This window comes from Lygodium microphyllum, chromosome 1 (genome assembly GCF_053477565.2).
Source record: "Lygodium microphyllum isolate KBCC chromosome 1, Lygodium_microphyllum_v1.1.10, whole genome shotgun sequence".
NCBI lineage: Eukaryota > Viridiplantae > Streptophyta > Polypodiopsida > Schizaeales > Lygodiaceae > Lygodium > Lygodium microphyllum.
Window position 1 is genome coordinate 186390993 of NC_141135.1, and position 9428 is coordinate 186400420.

Sequence of the window (9428 nt, forward strand, 5' to 3'; positions counted from 1 at the left end):
AGGCATCGTGGAATGTCTTGTGGACTTTGGGGAGCCGAAAGAATCTGTGGCTGAAGGTAGTGACATGGAGTTGTTATTTAAAATAGATACGGCATCTATTCCCTCCTGGTACGCTACAATAACGCATTATTTATCGACAGGAGAGGCAGGATCCGAATTATCTAAAGCTGAGAGAAGGAAAATTAGGCAGCAAGCGTTAAAGTTTGCCTTGATCGCAGGTACATTATATCGGCAAGGGGTTGATGACATCTATCGCCGATGTGTGATGCCTGACGAGGTGCCATTCATTTTGGAAGAGTGCCATGATTCTGCTTGCAGCGACCATTTTGCTGGATGGCTTACAACACAAAAGGCTTTAAGAGCAAGTTATTGGTGGCCTGCCATCTTCCAGGATGCATTTGCGTATGTTAAGAGATGCGATATTTGTCAACGACATGATAGTCGAGAGAATAGGAAATGACCACTCACCCCTATTATGGCGATACTTCCATTTGAGAAGTGGGGAATAGACTTTGTGGGTCCTATTACTCCGTCATCGACTGCGCAAAAGCGGTATATCATTTTAGCAACTGACTACTTCACAAAGTGGTCAGAAGCACGTGCAACAAGGAAAGATGATGCTAAAGAAACTACTAGTTTCCTTTTAGAGCAGATAATATGCCGTTTTGGTCCGCCGAAAGAATTAGTGTCGGACCACGGAACCCATTTCCTGAATAAGGTGATCAAAAGTTTGACAGAGACTTGGCAAAATCAAGCATAACAAGACAACCCCATATAACCCACAAGCCAATGGGCAAGTTGAAAGGACCAACAAGCAGCTTGTGGGCATCCTGTACAAAATTGTGTCGGAAAAGAAACGGGATTGGGATAAAAAGTTATACGTGGTAGTGTGGGCCTATAATACGACCTTCAAATGAGCCACTGGCCATACCCCGTTCAAGTTAGTATATGGGGAGGAGTGTGTCTTGCCTTTAGAGATTGAACTGCCGACTATTCGGTTTGCCATCAATCATTCTTTGAGTAATGAAGACACACTTTTGGAGCGCTTGACGACACTGGCACATTTAGATGAGCTTAAGCTGCAGAGCTTATTGCACCAAGAAGTGGCAAAGTGCCGAATGAAGCAGCTGCACGATCTCAAAGCCAAGAAATACACCTTCAAGAAAGGACATCTTATTCTCTATTATGATGCACGACGTGAATTATTTCCAGGCAAGCTAGAGACGAAATGGGACGGGCCCTATAGGATCGTTAGAATAGAAAAGAATAAATCCACAGTTTTGTTAGCTGACCTTGAGGGGATAGAATTTAAAAATAAGGTTAATCTTAATACGATTAAAACTTATTATTTCTGATTGCACTAATACTATGACTGCCTTGCAGGTCTAGGCAAGATCGATCAAATATCTGCAAGGAAATTGTGATAGAGGTTGATGGGTCGTCTGATCCCTTATTTAGAACACCTATATTTAGAACAGAGGTATCATCAGGGAAAGCTCATTTGGTGGAGCAAAGGATATAAGGTAACTGAGCAAGAAGGCGGGACATTTATTTGGGAGATCAAGGTCTTCTGCCATCACTGCCTACAAATTTTGACGAGCATCCCTATTGAATTCAATGATGATGGAGGGATGGAGCCTACAGTCCACCCGTTGAATATGCTAAACTTCGATTACCATAATTACGAGTAGAGTTTCGGATGGTGGGATATGTAAACCCTTTATGGACGTACACCTTGTACTTTGATGGGCGTCCAGGGGTCCATGCAAAAAGGGAAGTGTAGGAGTTGTCATCTGAGACCCCCGACGACGTATTGTCATGAAGTTAGCTGCTTATCTCGGGGTGAATTTTACTAATAATATGGCAGAATACAAAGCCTTGATTATGGGTTTGAATATTGCAAAGAAGGGTGGTATCCACCAGTTATTGGTGAAAGGGGACTCTCAGTTGGTTTTAAATCAACTCAATGGGACGTACATGGTACGAAACCCCATCCTTTGCATGTACCATCATACTGCCATAGCCTTGCTAGACGAATTTGATAGAGTGTCTTTTCAACTGATTCCACGGAACTGGAACCAGTTTGCCGATTCATTGGCTAATTTTGCGTATGAAGAAGACCTCTTCTTTAATTGTGGCCCTTGTCCCGATATATCTATTGATGGCGAGACAAGACCTGGTTGTTTGTGGGGTATGCTTTCTGAACATGCCCTCTTTGGCAGACGATGGTTGATCTGGGTGATGCAGAGGGTAGGTGAGACTCATCTGCCTTTTATTATCTTGGACCCACAGACTGATTAGACGACATGTGATGCGAACACCTCTTGCGATATACGTAGGAGGGATGGGTCATAATTTAATGCACCTAGTTTAGGGCTACGAGCCTCTGTTCCCATGGGAATGGTATGCTTTGATGTCTATCATAGTTGTTTCCAGGAGGATGTTATGCGAAGTCATGTTTGATTTCATTAGGCCAAGAGGGCCATTTCCCTGTCTAGTGCGGGTGCGTCTAATTGGGTTTTTTGTTTTAAGTGTTGTGCTGGACAGGTTTTGTGATTCGTGGAATTTGGTGGAGCCTGGAGGAGCCTTTGCTGCGATGGAAGCTTCTTGTGGCCAATCGAGGTGATACCTCTCCTTTACGAGTACCTTTCTTTCCGATTATATGTGTATTTGTACTTATCGAGGGGATATATTTTTGTTGGGGACCGGCAACCAAGACATGAAGTCCCAGGTTTAGGCTAAGTATGTTTGAGGGAGGTCGAAGTAGTCATTGCCTCCTGTAAAGACATTGTCAGGCATCGAAAGTCTTGTTTTAGAAGGCAATCCTAGTGGCCCTGTTCTGCTAGCCTGCTAGGCAGCCATTCTAGGAGTTCTTGTTAGTAGTGAGGCAGTTAGAGAAGCCTGCCATAAGATAATAATGATGATGCCAAGAAACCCTGAACATCCCACAAGATGAATATAAATACGAAGGTGTGTAAAAAGGGGTTCTAACCCCTATCAAAGAAAAAAAAAGGAATGAAAATGTATAGGCAATTGATCATCGCCTTGCGAAGCCCTTGGTAGGTTCCTGGGGACGAGTCAGACCCGGGGCCAATATCTTGTCTTCCTAGGGGTGGCTTCTTGCTGGGAAAAAAAAAAAAAAGACAAAACAAGGAAGGTTGGAGCGAAAATAAAAGTGAGCGTTAGAAAAGGATTAAGTGTCGCCTTGCGAGGGCTTGGTAGGTTCTTGGGTGCCGAGACAGGTCCTAAGGCCGATGCCCTTTTCTCCTTGGGTCACTACACTCACCTCCCTCCTTTTTTGCATGCCCAAGTATGTTAATAAAATAAAAACCCTAAAAGAAGAAATGTACTAAAAGAAAATACTCCTTGATCAGGCTATAGGAGTCCTCGCCTTGTAGGAGCTCCTAGTTGTGTTGTCTTTAGTTGGTAAGTAGTTCAAACTACCACTTAGGGCAACCTCTTTGACAATTCTTTTTAGTTTGGTTGTGTTGGAGTAGTTGGTTAGTGACTTGCTTCGGATCTTCTATTAGATGATGCTAGGCCTACTCCTTGTGGATGTCATGCCTTGGTTCTGTCAGGGGGTAGGGTGAGAGTTGTGTTGAGTTTTATCACATATTTGTTTTGTATCAGCTTGATGCTTCTCTGGTTGTTTTGTGCAGATCTATTGTGGGATTCGACGGGCTGAGTCGCCCTATCCCGTGGTCGCCAATGAGAGTGAAATTTTGGTGCCAGAAATTGCTTAAAAATAGCTAAAAATTATGAATATCAAGGGAAAAATATCCAATGTCAAAGGCGGCGGCTCGACCTAGGACGATTTTAAGCGTCAAAGTGCTTTAAGGACGCCCGGGCAACACTTGCAAATTTTTAGTAATTTTTCCATGCGTCAGTGGAGCTGTCAGTTAGTGCGGGATGCCGAGATGAGCTCACAGAAAATTTCAGAACTGGATTCGGACACCGTATGCGAGAGAGGCCGGGAAAAGGGCCAAAAGGCCGGTCAAAATTGGGGAGGTGCCCAAAAGGAGTGAAGGGGTGCCTTTGGGAAGGGGCACCCCCCTCCCTAAAAAAAAACGAAATTGAGGGGGATGGTGGCAGCAATAGGCCGTTGCGAAAAAAACGCACCCCCCCTCAATGTAGAAATTTTCTGAAGAAGAAGCCATGATACAAATCACAGCAGGCAACTACATTGTTCTCATGCTCTGCATCGCTCCGTCCCACGCGAGATATGGCAGCTTGTAGAGAGAGAGAGAGAAAATCAGTCTTTCTCTCTCCTCCCTCTCTCTCCTCTAAGGGGGGATTCATGTGGGAAGAGAGAGGAAGAAGAAAGAATGGTGGAGGCTTGTCCGACATCGATCAGATTGCTCCACGGGCTGGAAATGGTGACGTGTGATTGTCATGAGCAAGAAGTGCTGCTGATTTTCAGATTTGCAGTCATGGACACGAAACCCGAGACACGCAAATAAGCGGTAATTCAATTTTTTCAAAGGAAATTTGAGATTTCATGGCTTTTGATTAATAAAATGTTGTTCATGTGGGCTAAAAATTGTTTATGTTGTTGTTTTCCATGAGTACTTGTTGATCATAATCAGAAAATTAGAAAAACATGCATCTTGTGGCCCAAAATAATACACTAAAACACGTAAAATATGGAAAATCAAGGAAAAATGATGTTTTTGAGTATAAAAATGGAAGAATAAATAAGAACACCAACTAAATTTTCATTTTTGTTGCAAGAAGGAACTAAGGGCCACAGCCCATAACCTATTTTGAATTTTTAGTAATAAAATAATGTAGAAAATAAGGGAAAATACAAGAAAAATAGAGAAAAACTACTAAAAATAGGGGAAAAATGCATTTTGGGTGCGAAAAATTACTGAAAAATAAGAACAATGTTCGTGAATGTTTGTGGGGACTGAAGCATGAGGATTTGCCTTAGTTCAGCCCCACCTTCTTATTCTAGTGCGTCTTTTTTTGCTTTTTACACATAAAATGATGGCAAAATGCCTTATAAATCTATACAACAATGCAGCAATTGATCGATGGGAGGGTAGAGTGGTTAAAATGTGTCTAAATGCGGAGTAAAATGATGAAAAGATTGCTGGTTTTGTTTGCATGCCATATAGGTCGGTGAATAATTATAGAATGAGAGCCTAGTAGCACGAGGATTTCCTTGGTGCTTGGTTCCTGCAACGCCGCATAAGAACGGTAGTTGAAAACCATTAAAAGGATGTTTTCCACATGTGCACAATATTGATTTTATAATTGTTTGAGCACTTAGCATCCACACTATGCATAAATCATGGAAATATTTAAAGGTATCAGAAATCCTGGATGCATAGCAATTGCTTTCATTAGGATCTTGACCCACGTTGAGTGAGAGACATGACACCCTAAGCCATAGGCTAGTCATGGGGTCTAGGGGAATGAGAAGTAAGGACTATGGTACATTCCTGTATACGATCAATTGGTACCTTGAGTGGATTTTGCGTGAAATGTTTATATGTTGAGCGACGCACCGAGGGGCCAATCCCCAAGGTGTAGGAGAGTCGCAGAGGGGTGGCGGCACTCAGCCGTTGGAGGACCCCCTATGTCTGTGCTTCCTGCCATTAGGCAATGTGTAAGGGACTCCCTCTGAGGAGTAGTGGGTGAGAGAAGAGTGGACTACAAACGATGTAATACAAACGCAAGATGTCTAGGAAGGCAATGTATGTGCCATCAACACTCTGGGCCATGAGGCCGTGGGGTTGTTGAGTGCGTGAGATAGAGGTCGGCTAGTGCACACCAGTGCAGGCCCATTCTAGGTTCCATCACCAAAGCTTACTTGTGCCCACTCCAGCGGTGGCTATAAGAGCACTTAGCTCATACAGGTTGTTTCTTCTTTCTCCTTTGCCAACAATTGTGCCAGCACTATCAATAATTTCTGCACCTGTCTTCTTGAACCTCACTTCATGACCAAGATCAGTTATGGCATCAAAACTGATAAGAGATTTCTCCTTATTTCGGGAACATACAACACATTTGAAAGCTTTTTGACTTCACCATTTGCAGCAACAAAAGAAATAGTACCTGTGCCCGCAGCAGGGCATTTAGCATCATTTCCAACCGTCACAGTGATGGATTCTTGTAGAGGCTGCATAGAACTGTATAGACCTTTCTTGTTCGGGAGGCCCCACTATCCAACACCCATGAGTCAGTGGTAGATTCTTCTTGTGCCGAGGAGCACACTTCCTCAATGGTCGCCATGAATAATTCCAACTCTGCTTCAGCCGTATTGGCTGTCTCTTTCCCTTTACTTTTAAGGGTACCATTCGTTTCATCTGCCTTCTTGACACGACAATCTGCAATTGCATGTCCTTTCTTCTTGCAGTAGAAGCACTCTCCTTGAAACTTCTTCTTGCCGCCCTTCTTCTTTTTGTCACCATCATTTTTGGTGGAGGAAACACCTTTGCCTTTTGCATTGGTAGAGAATGCAGCATCTCCATTGTTGCTTCCTTCTCGGGCTTTCAGCCTCAACTCTTTCTCCATTAATAATGCACAAAACTCCTCAAAAGTCAAAGCTTGAGGTCTCACCTGAGTATTAAGGGCAATTACTAGTCCATCAAACTTTTGTGGACAAATCCAAAGACACCTCCGAGCTAGCTCTTCGCTAGTCTTTTGTATCCCAACGCCAGCCATCTGGTCACGCAGATTCTTAATCCGAGTGATGAATGCTTCAACCGTCTCTCCTTCAGCAAACTTCTCCGTTGCTAGTTGATTCTCCAAGTTTTGAATCCTTGTTTGGTTTTGTGTTTCATACTGACTCCTTAGTACATTCCAAGCCTCTGACGCTTTGGTTGTATGCTGAATCAAAGTCAAAACACTGTCAGAACAGCTTGTAACTAAGGCACACAATGCATCTGCATTCCTTCGTTTCCAAGCTCACAGAAGATCTGCATTCGGAGGAATCATCAGAGTACGATTTGATGGGTCAAGGGTAGGCTGTGGTTCTGCGTCAGTCCCCAACATAGTCTCCAGAAGCTCATAAGAATCAAGGATAGTTGTAATTTTAAACTTCCACAAGGTGTAGTTTGTACCATCTAACTTGCCTTCGCTGAAGGTTGTGGACGAATCCTCAGTGTTTGAATAGCCGGTACAGCAACACCACCTCCTGCACCGCTTCCGGAAGTCAACATAGTTTCTCTTTATTGTTGAAGTCTTTGCCTCTTGCATGCTCTCCGATCTCTAGAGCCCCCTGGGCTCTAATACCATGTAAAATATTACACGGCGCAGTGAACAGAATCTGAGAAAGAGATAGAGAGTACACAACAGATAAGAGGAGAATCAATAAATTCTTTAACTCCAAACAACTGATACAAAGATGGCTCTGTCCACCCGTGCGCTTCCACTGTGTGAAGCTTAGATGGCGATCTAGACAAAAGATAGGTGAAGAGCTTAAGGCTAGCTGGAACAACAACTCTGACTGGGTGAAAGATGGATAATAGATAGCTATGAAGGGGTTTAGCTTTTATAGCTTGTGAAGGGGACCATGATGGATGACCTTCCATATGCACTTGTGTCTGTTGACCTTCCATGTGCCCATGTGTCTGTTGACCTTCCATATGCACATGTGTATGTTGACCTTTCATATGCACATGTGTCTGTTGACCTTCCATGTGCCCATGTGTCTATTGACCTTCCATGTGCACCTCCACTAGTTGGCTAGGGAATATTCTAGGGAATATTCCCTTTACCATTGGCTAGGGCCCCTGATAACTCTCTTACCCCGCAACTCGATGCAATGTGCCTCGATTTGCTACCAGCTTAACTACTCTGTCTAACCCAAAGATTAGATCCACAACGGTCACCTTTTTGCCATCCGGTCACATAGACCTCATCTGACATACAAGCCAGGGCTCCAACCATTGTGTGGGCTCACATATGGCTTCTCCTCATAATGGGGGCCTTACAACTTTGAGCACCATGGATCATTGGTAGCACCTAATGAGGGTGGGGCATTGATCATATCTAACAACCACCTCTCACATAAATTCAAGTGATGCTTCTGAAGGTTTGAAGGCATGTATTTTGTTGTGTGCTTTTGTAAGCTTTGTTCCCAGTGAAACAAACATGATCGCTCTCTTCCTTCCAAAACATTGTCAGGTCCCGCATTGAAAACAGTGCAGATCGCCATCCAATTTGCACTGGCTTCATCCGCCATAAAACCTGCAAAGTCTGCAGGAGGGTGTCCACACTCGAGCATCACATTATTAAGGCATCTCCAAAAAAGAATTTGTGTTTCTGTATCCTCTTCCTTTGTATCACAAATAGCATTCACCATGATCCCCTTCAAGCTACAATAAGAAATACAGTGATTAGCAACTAGAATATGCCAACGAAAATTGATAACAAGTAAGGTTCCCGAACAAACCATGGATCGTACACAGAACAAGACATTGTTGCCTAGTCATCTATTCTGTGTGTAAAGTCAAAGTGAACCCAAGACTTGCAAAGGTCTCCATTTCCTAAGCGTCGCATTCAATTAACCAATTCCACTCCAGAGCCGGGTCCTTTAGTAGACATTTTAAAAATGTAACTTTTTTCACCCACCCCTCCTTGCCCTGGAAATGTACTGCCATGAAAAAAGGAAACATGCATCTTTTTTTCAACTCCAAAATGTTATCAAAGCCATCTCCAACAACACATGTTTTTTTTTTTTGGCATGTCACAATACTATTGAACCTGCAACCTCAACAAACAAAAGTTTGTTAAACTAATAACAATGCTACAAACCATAGTTTGCAGACTTGAATAATCGAAACTAACCTCTGATTTTGAACCAATGGCATCAACTCCTCCAAAAAGTTTGTAAGCTCTTGTTCTCCCTCCACCATTGAATCATTAGTTGTCAAAGATTCAGTGATAATTTGTTTTGCTACAATCATTTGAATCTTCCTAGCACCACAGTGTCGATTCACGTGCAAAACTAAGTGAACTAGAGATCTAATTTTTTTAATTACAGCCATTGAAGTCCCTGGTTGCACATTGTGTGTGTGAGTGCCTACATGAAGCATCAATCTCTCCATGCTTGTGTCCTTTGGAAAAATGTAATAAACTTTGCAATCACAAGTTGCATAACAAGTGACAACTTTACTACAATAGTGACACATGATTGAATGTTTTTTTTCACTTGCAAGTAGCCCTTTGCTCACTGTGCTATTGAGGTAACCATGAAAATGCATTTTATTATGTTGATTTTTGCTCTCATAGTAAGGACAATTGACTCGATGACATTGTAAGTCTCCAAGGCAATGGCTAATTCTCGAAGTAGCATTAGGGAAGATATTAGTTGGATGGGGTCTTGTCCAGACATGACCATCATATTGTTGCTGCATCCCATCCATGTTTGAAGATGTGCCATATGTTGACCGAAGAACGAAAGCAACAGAACCATT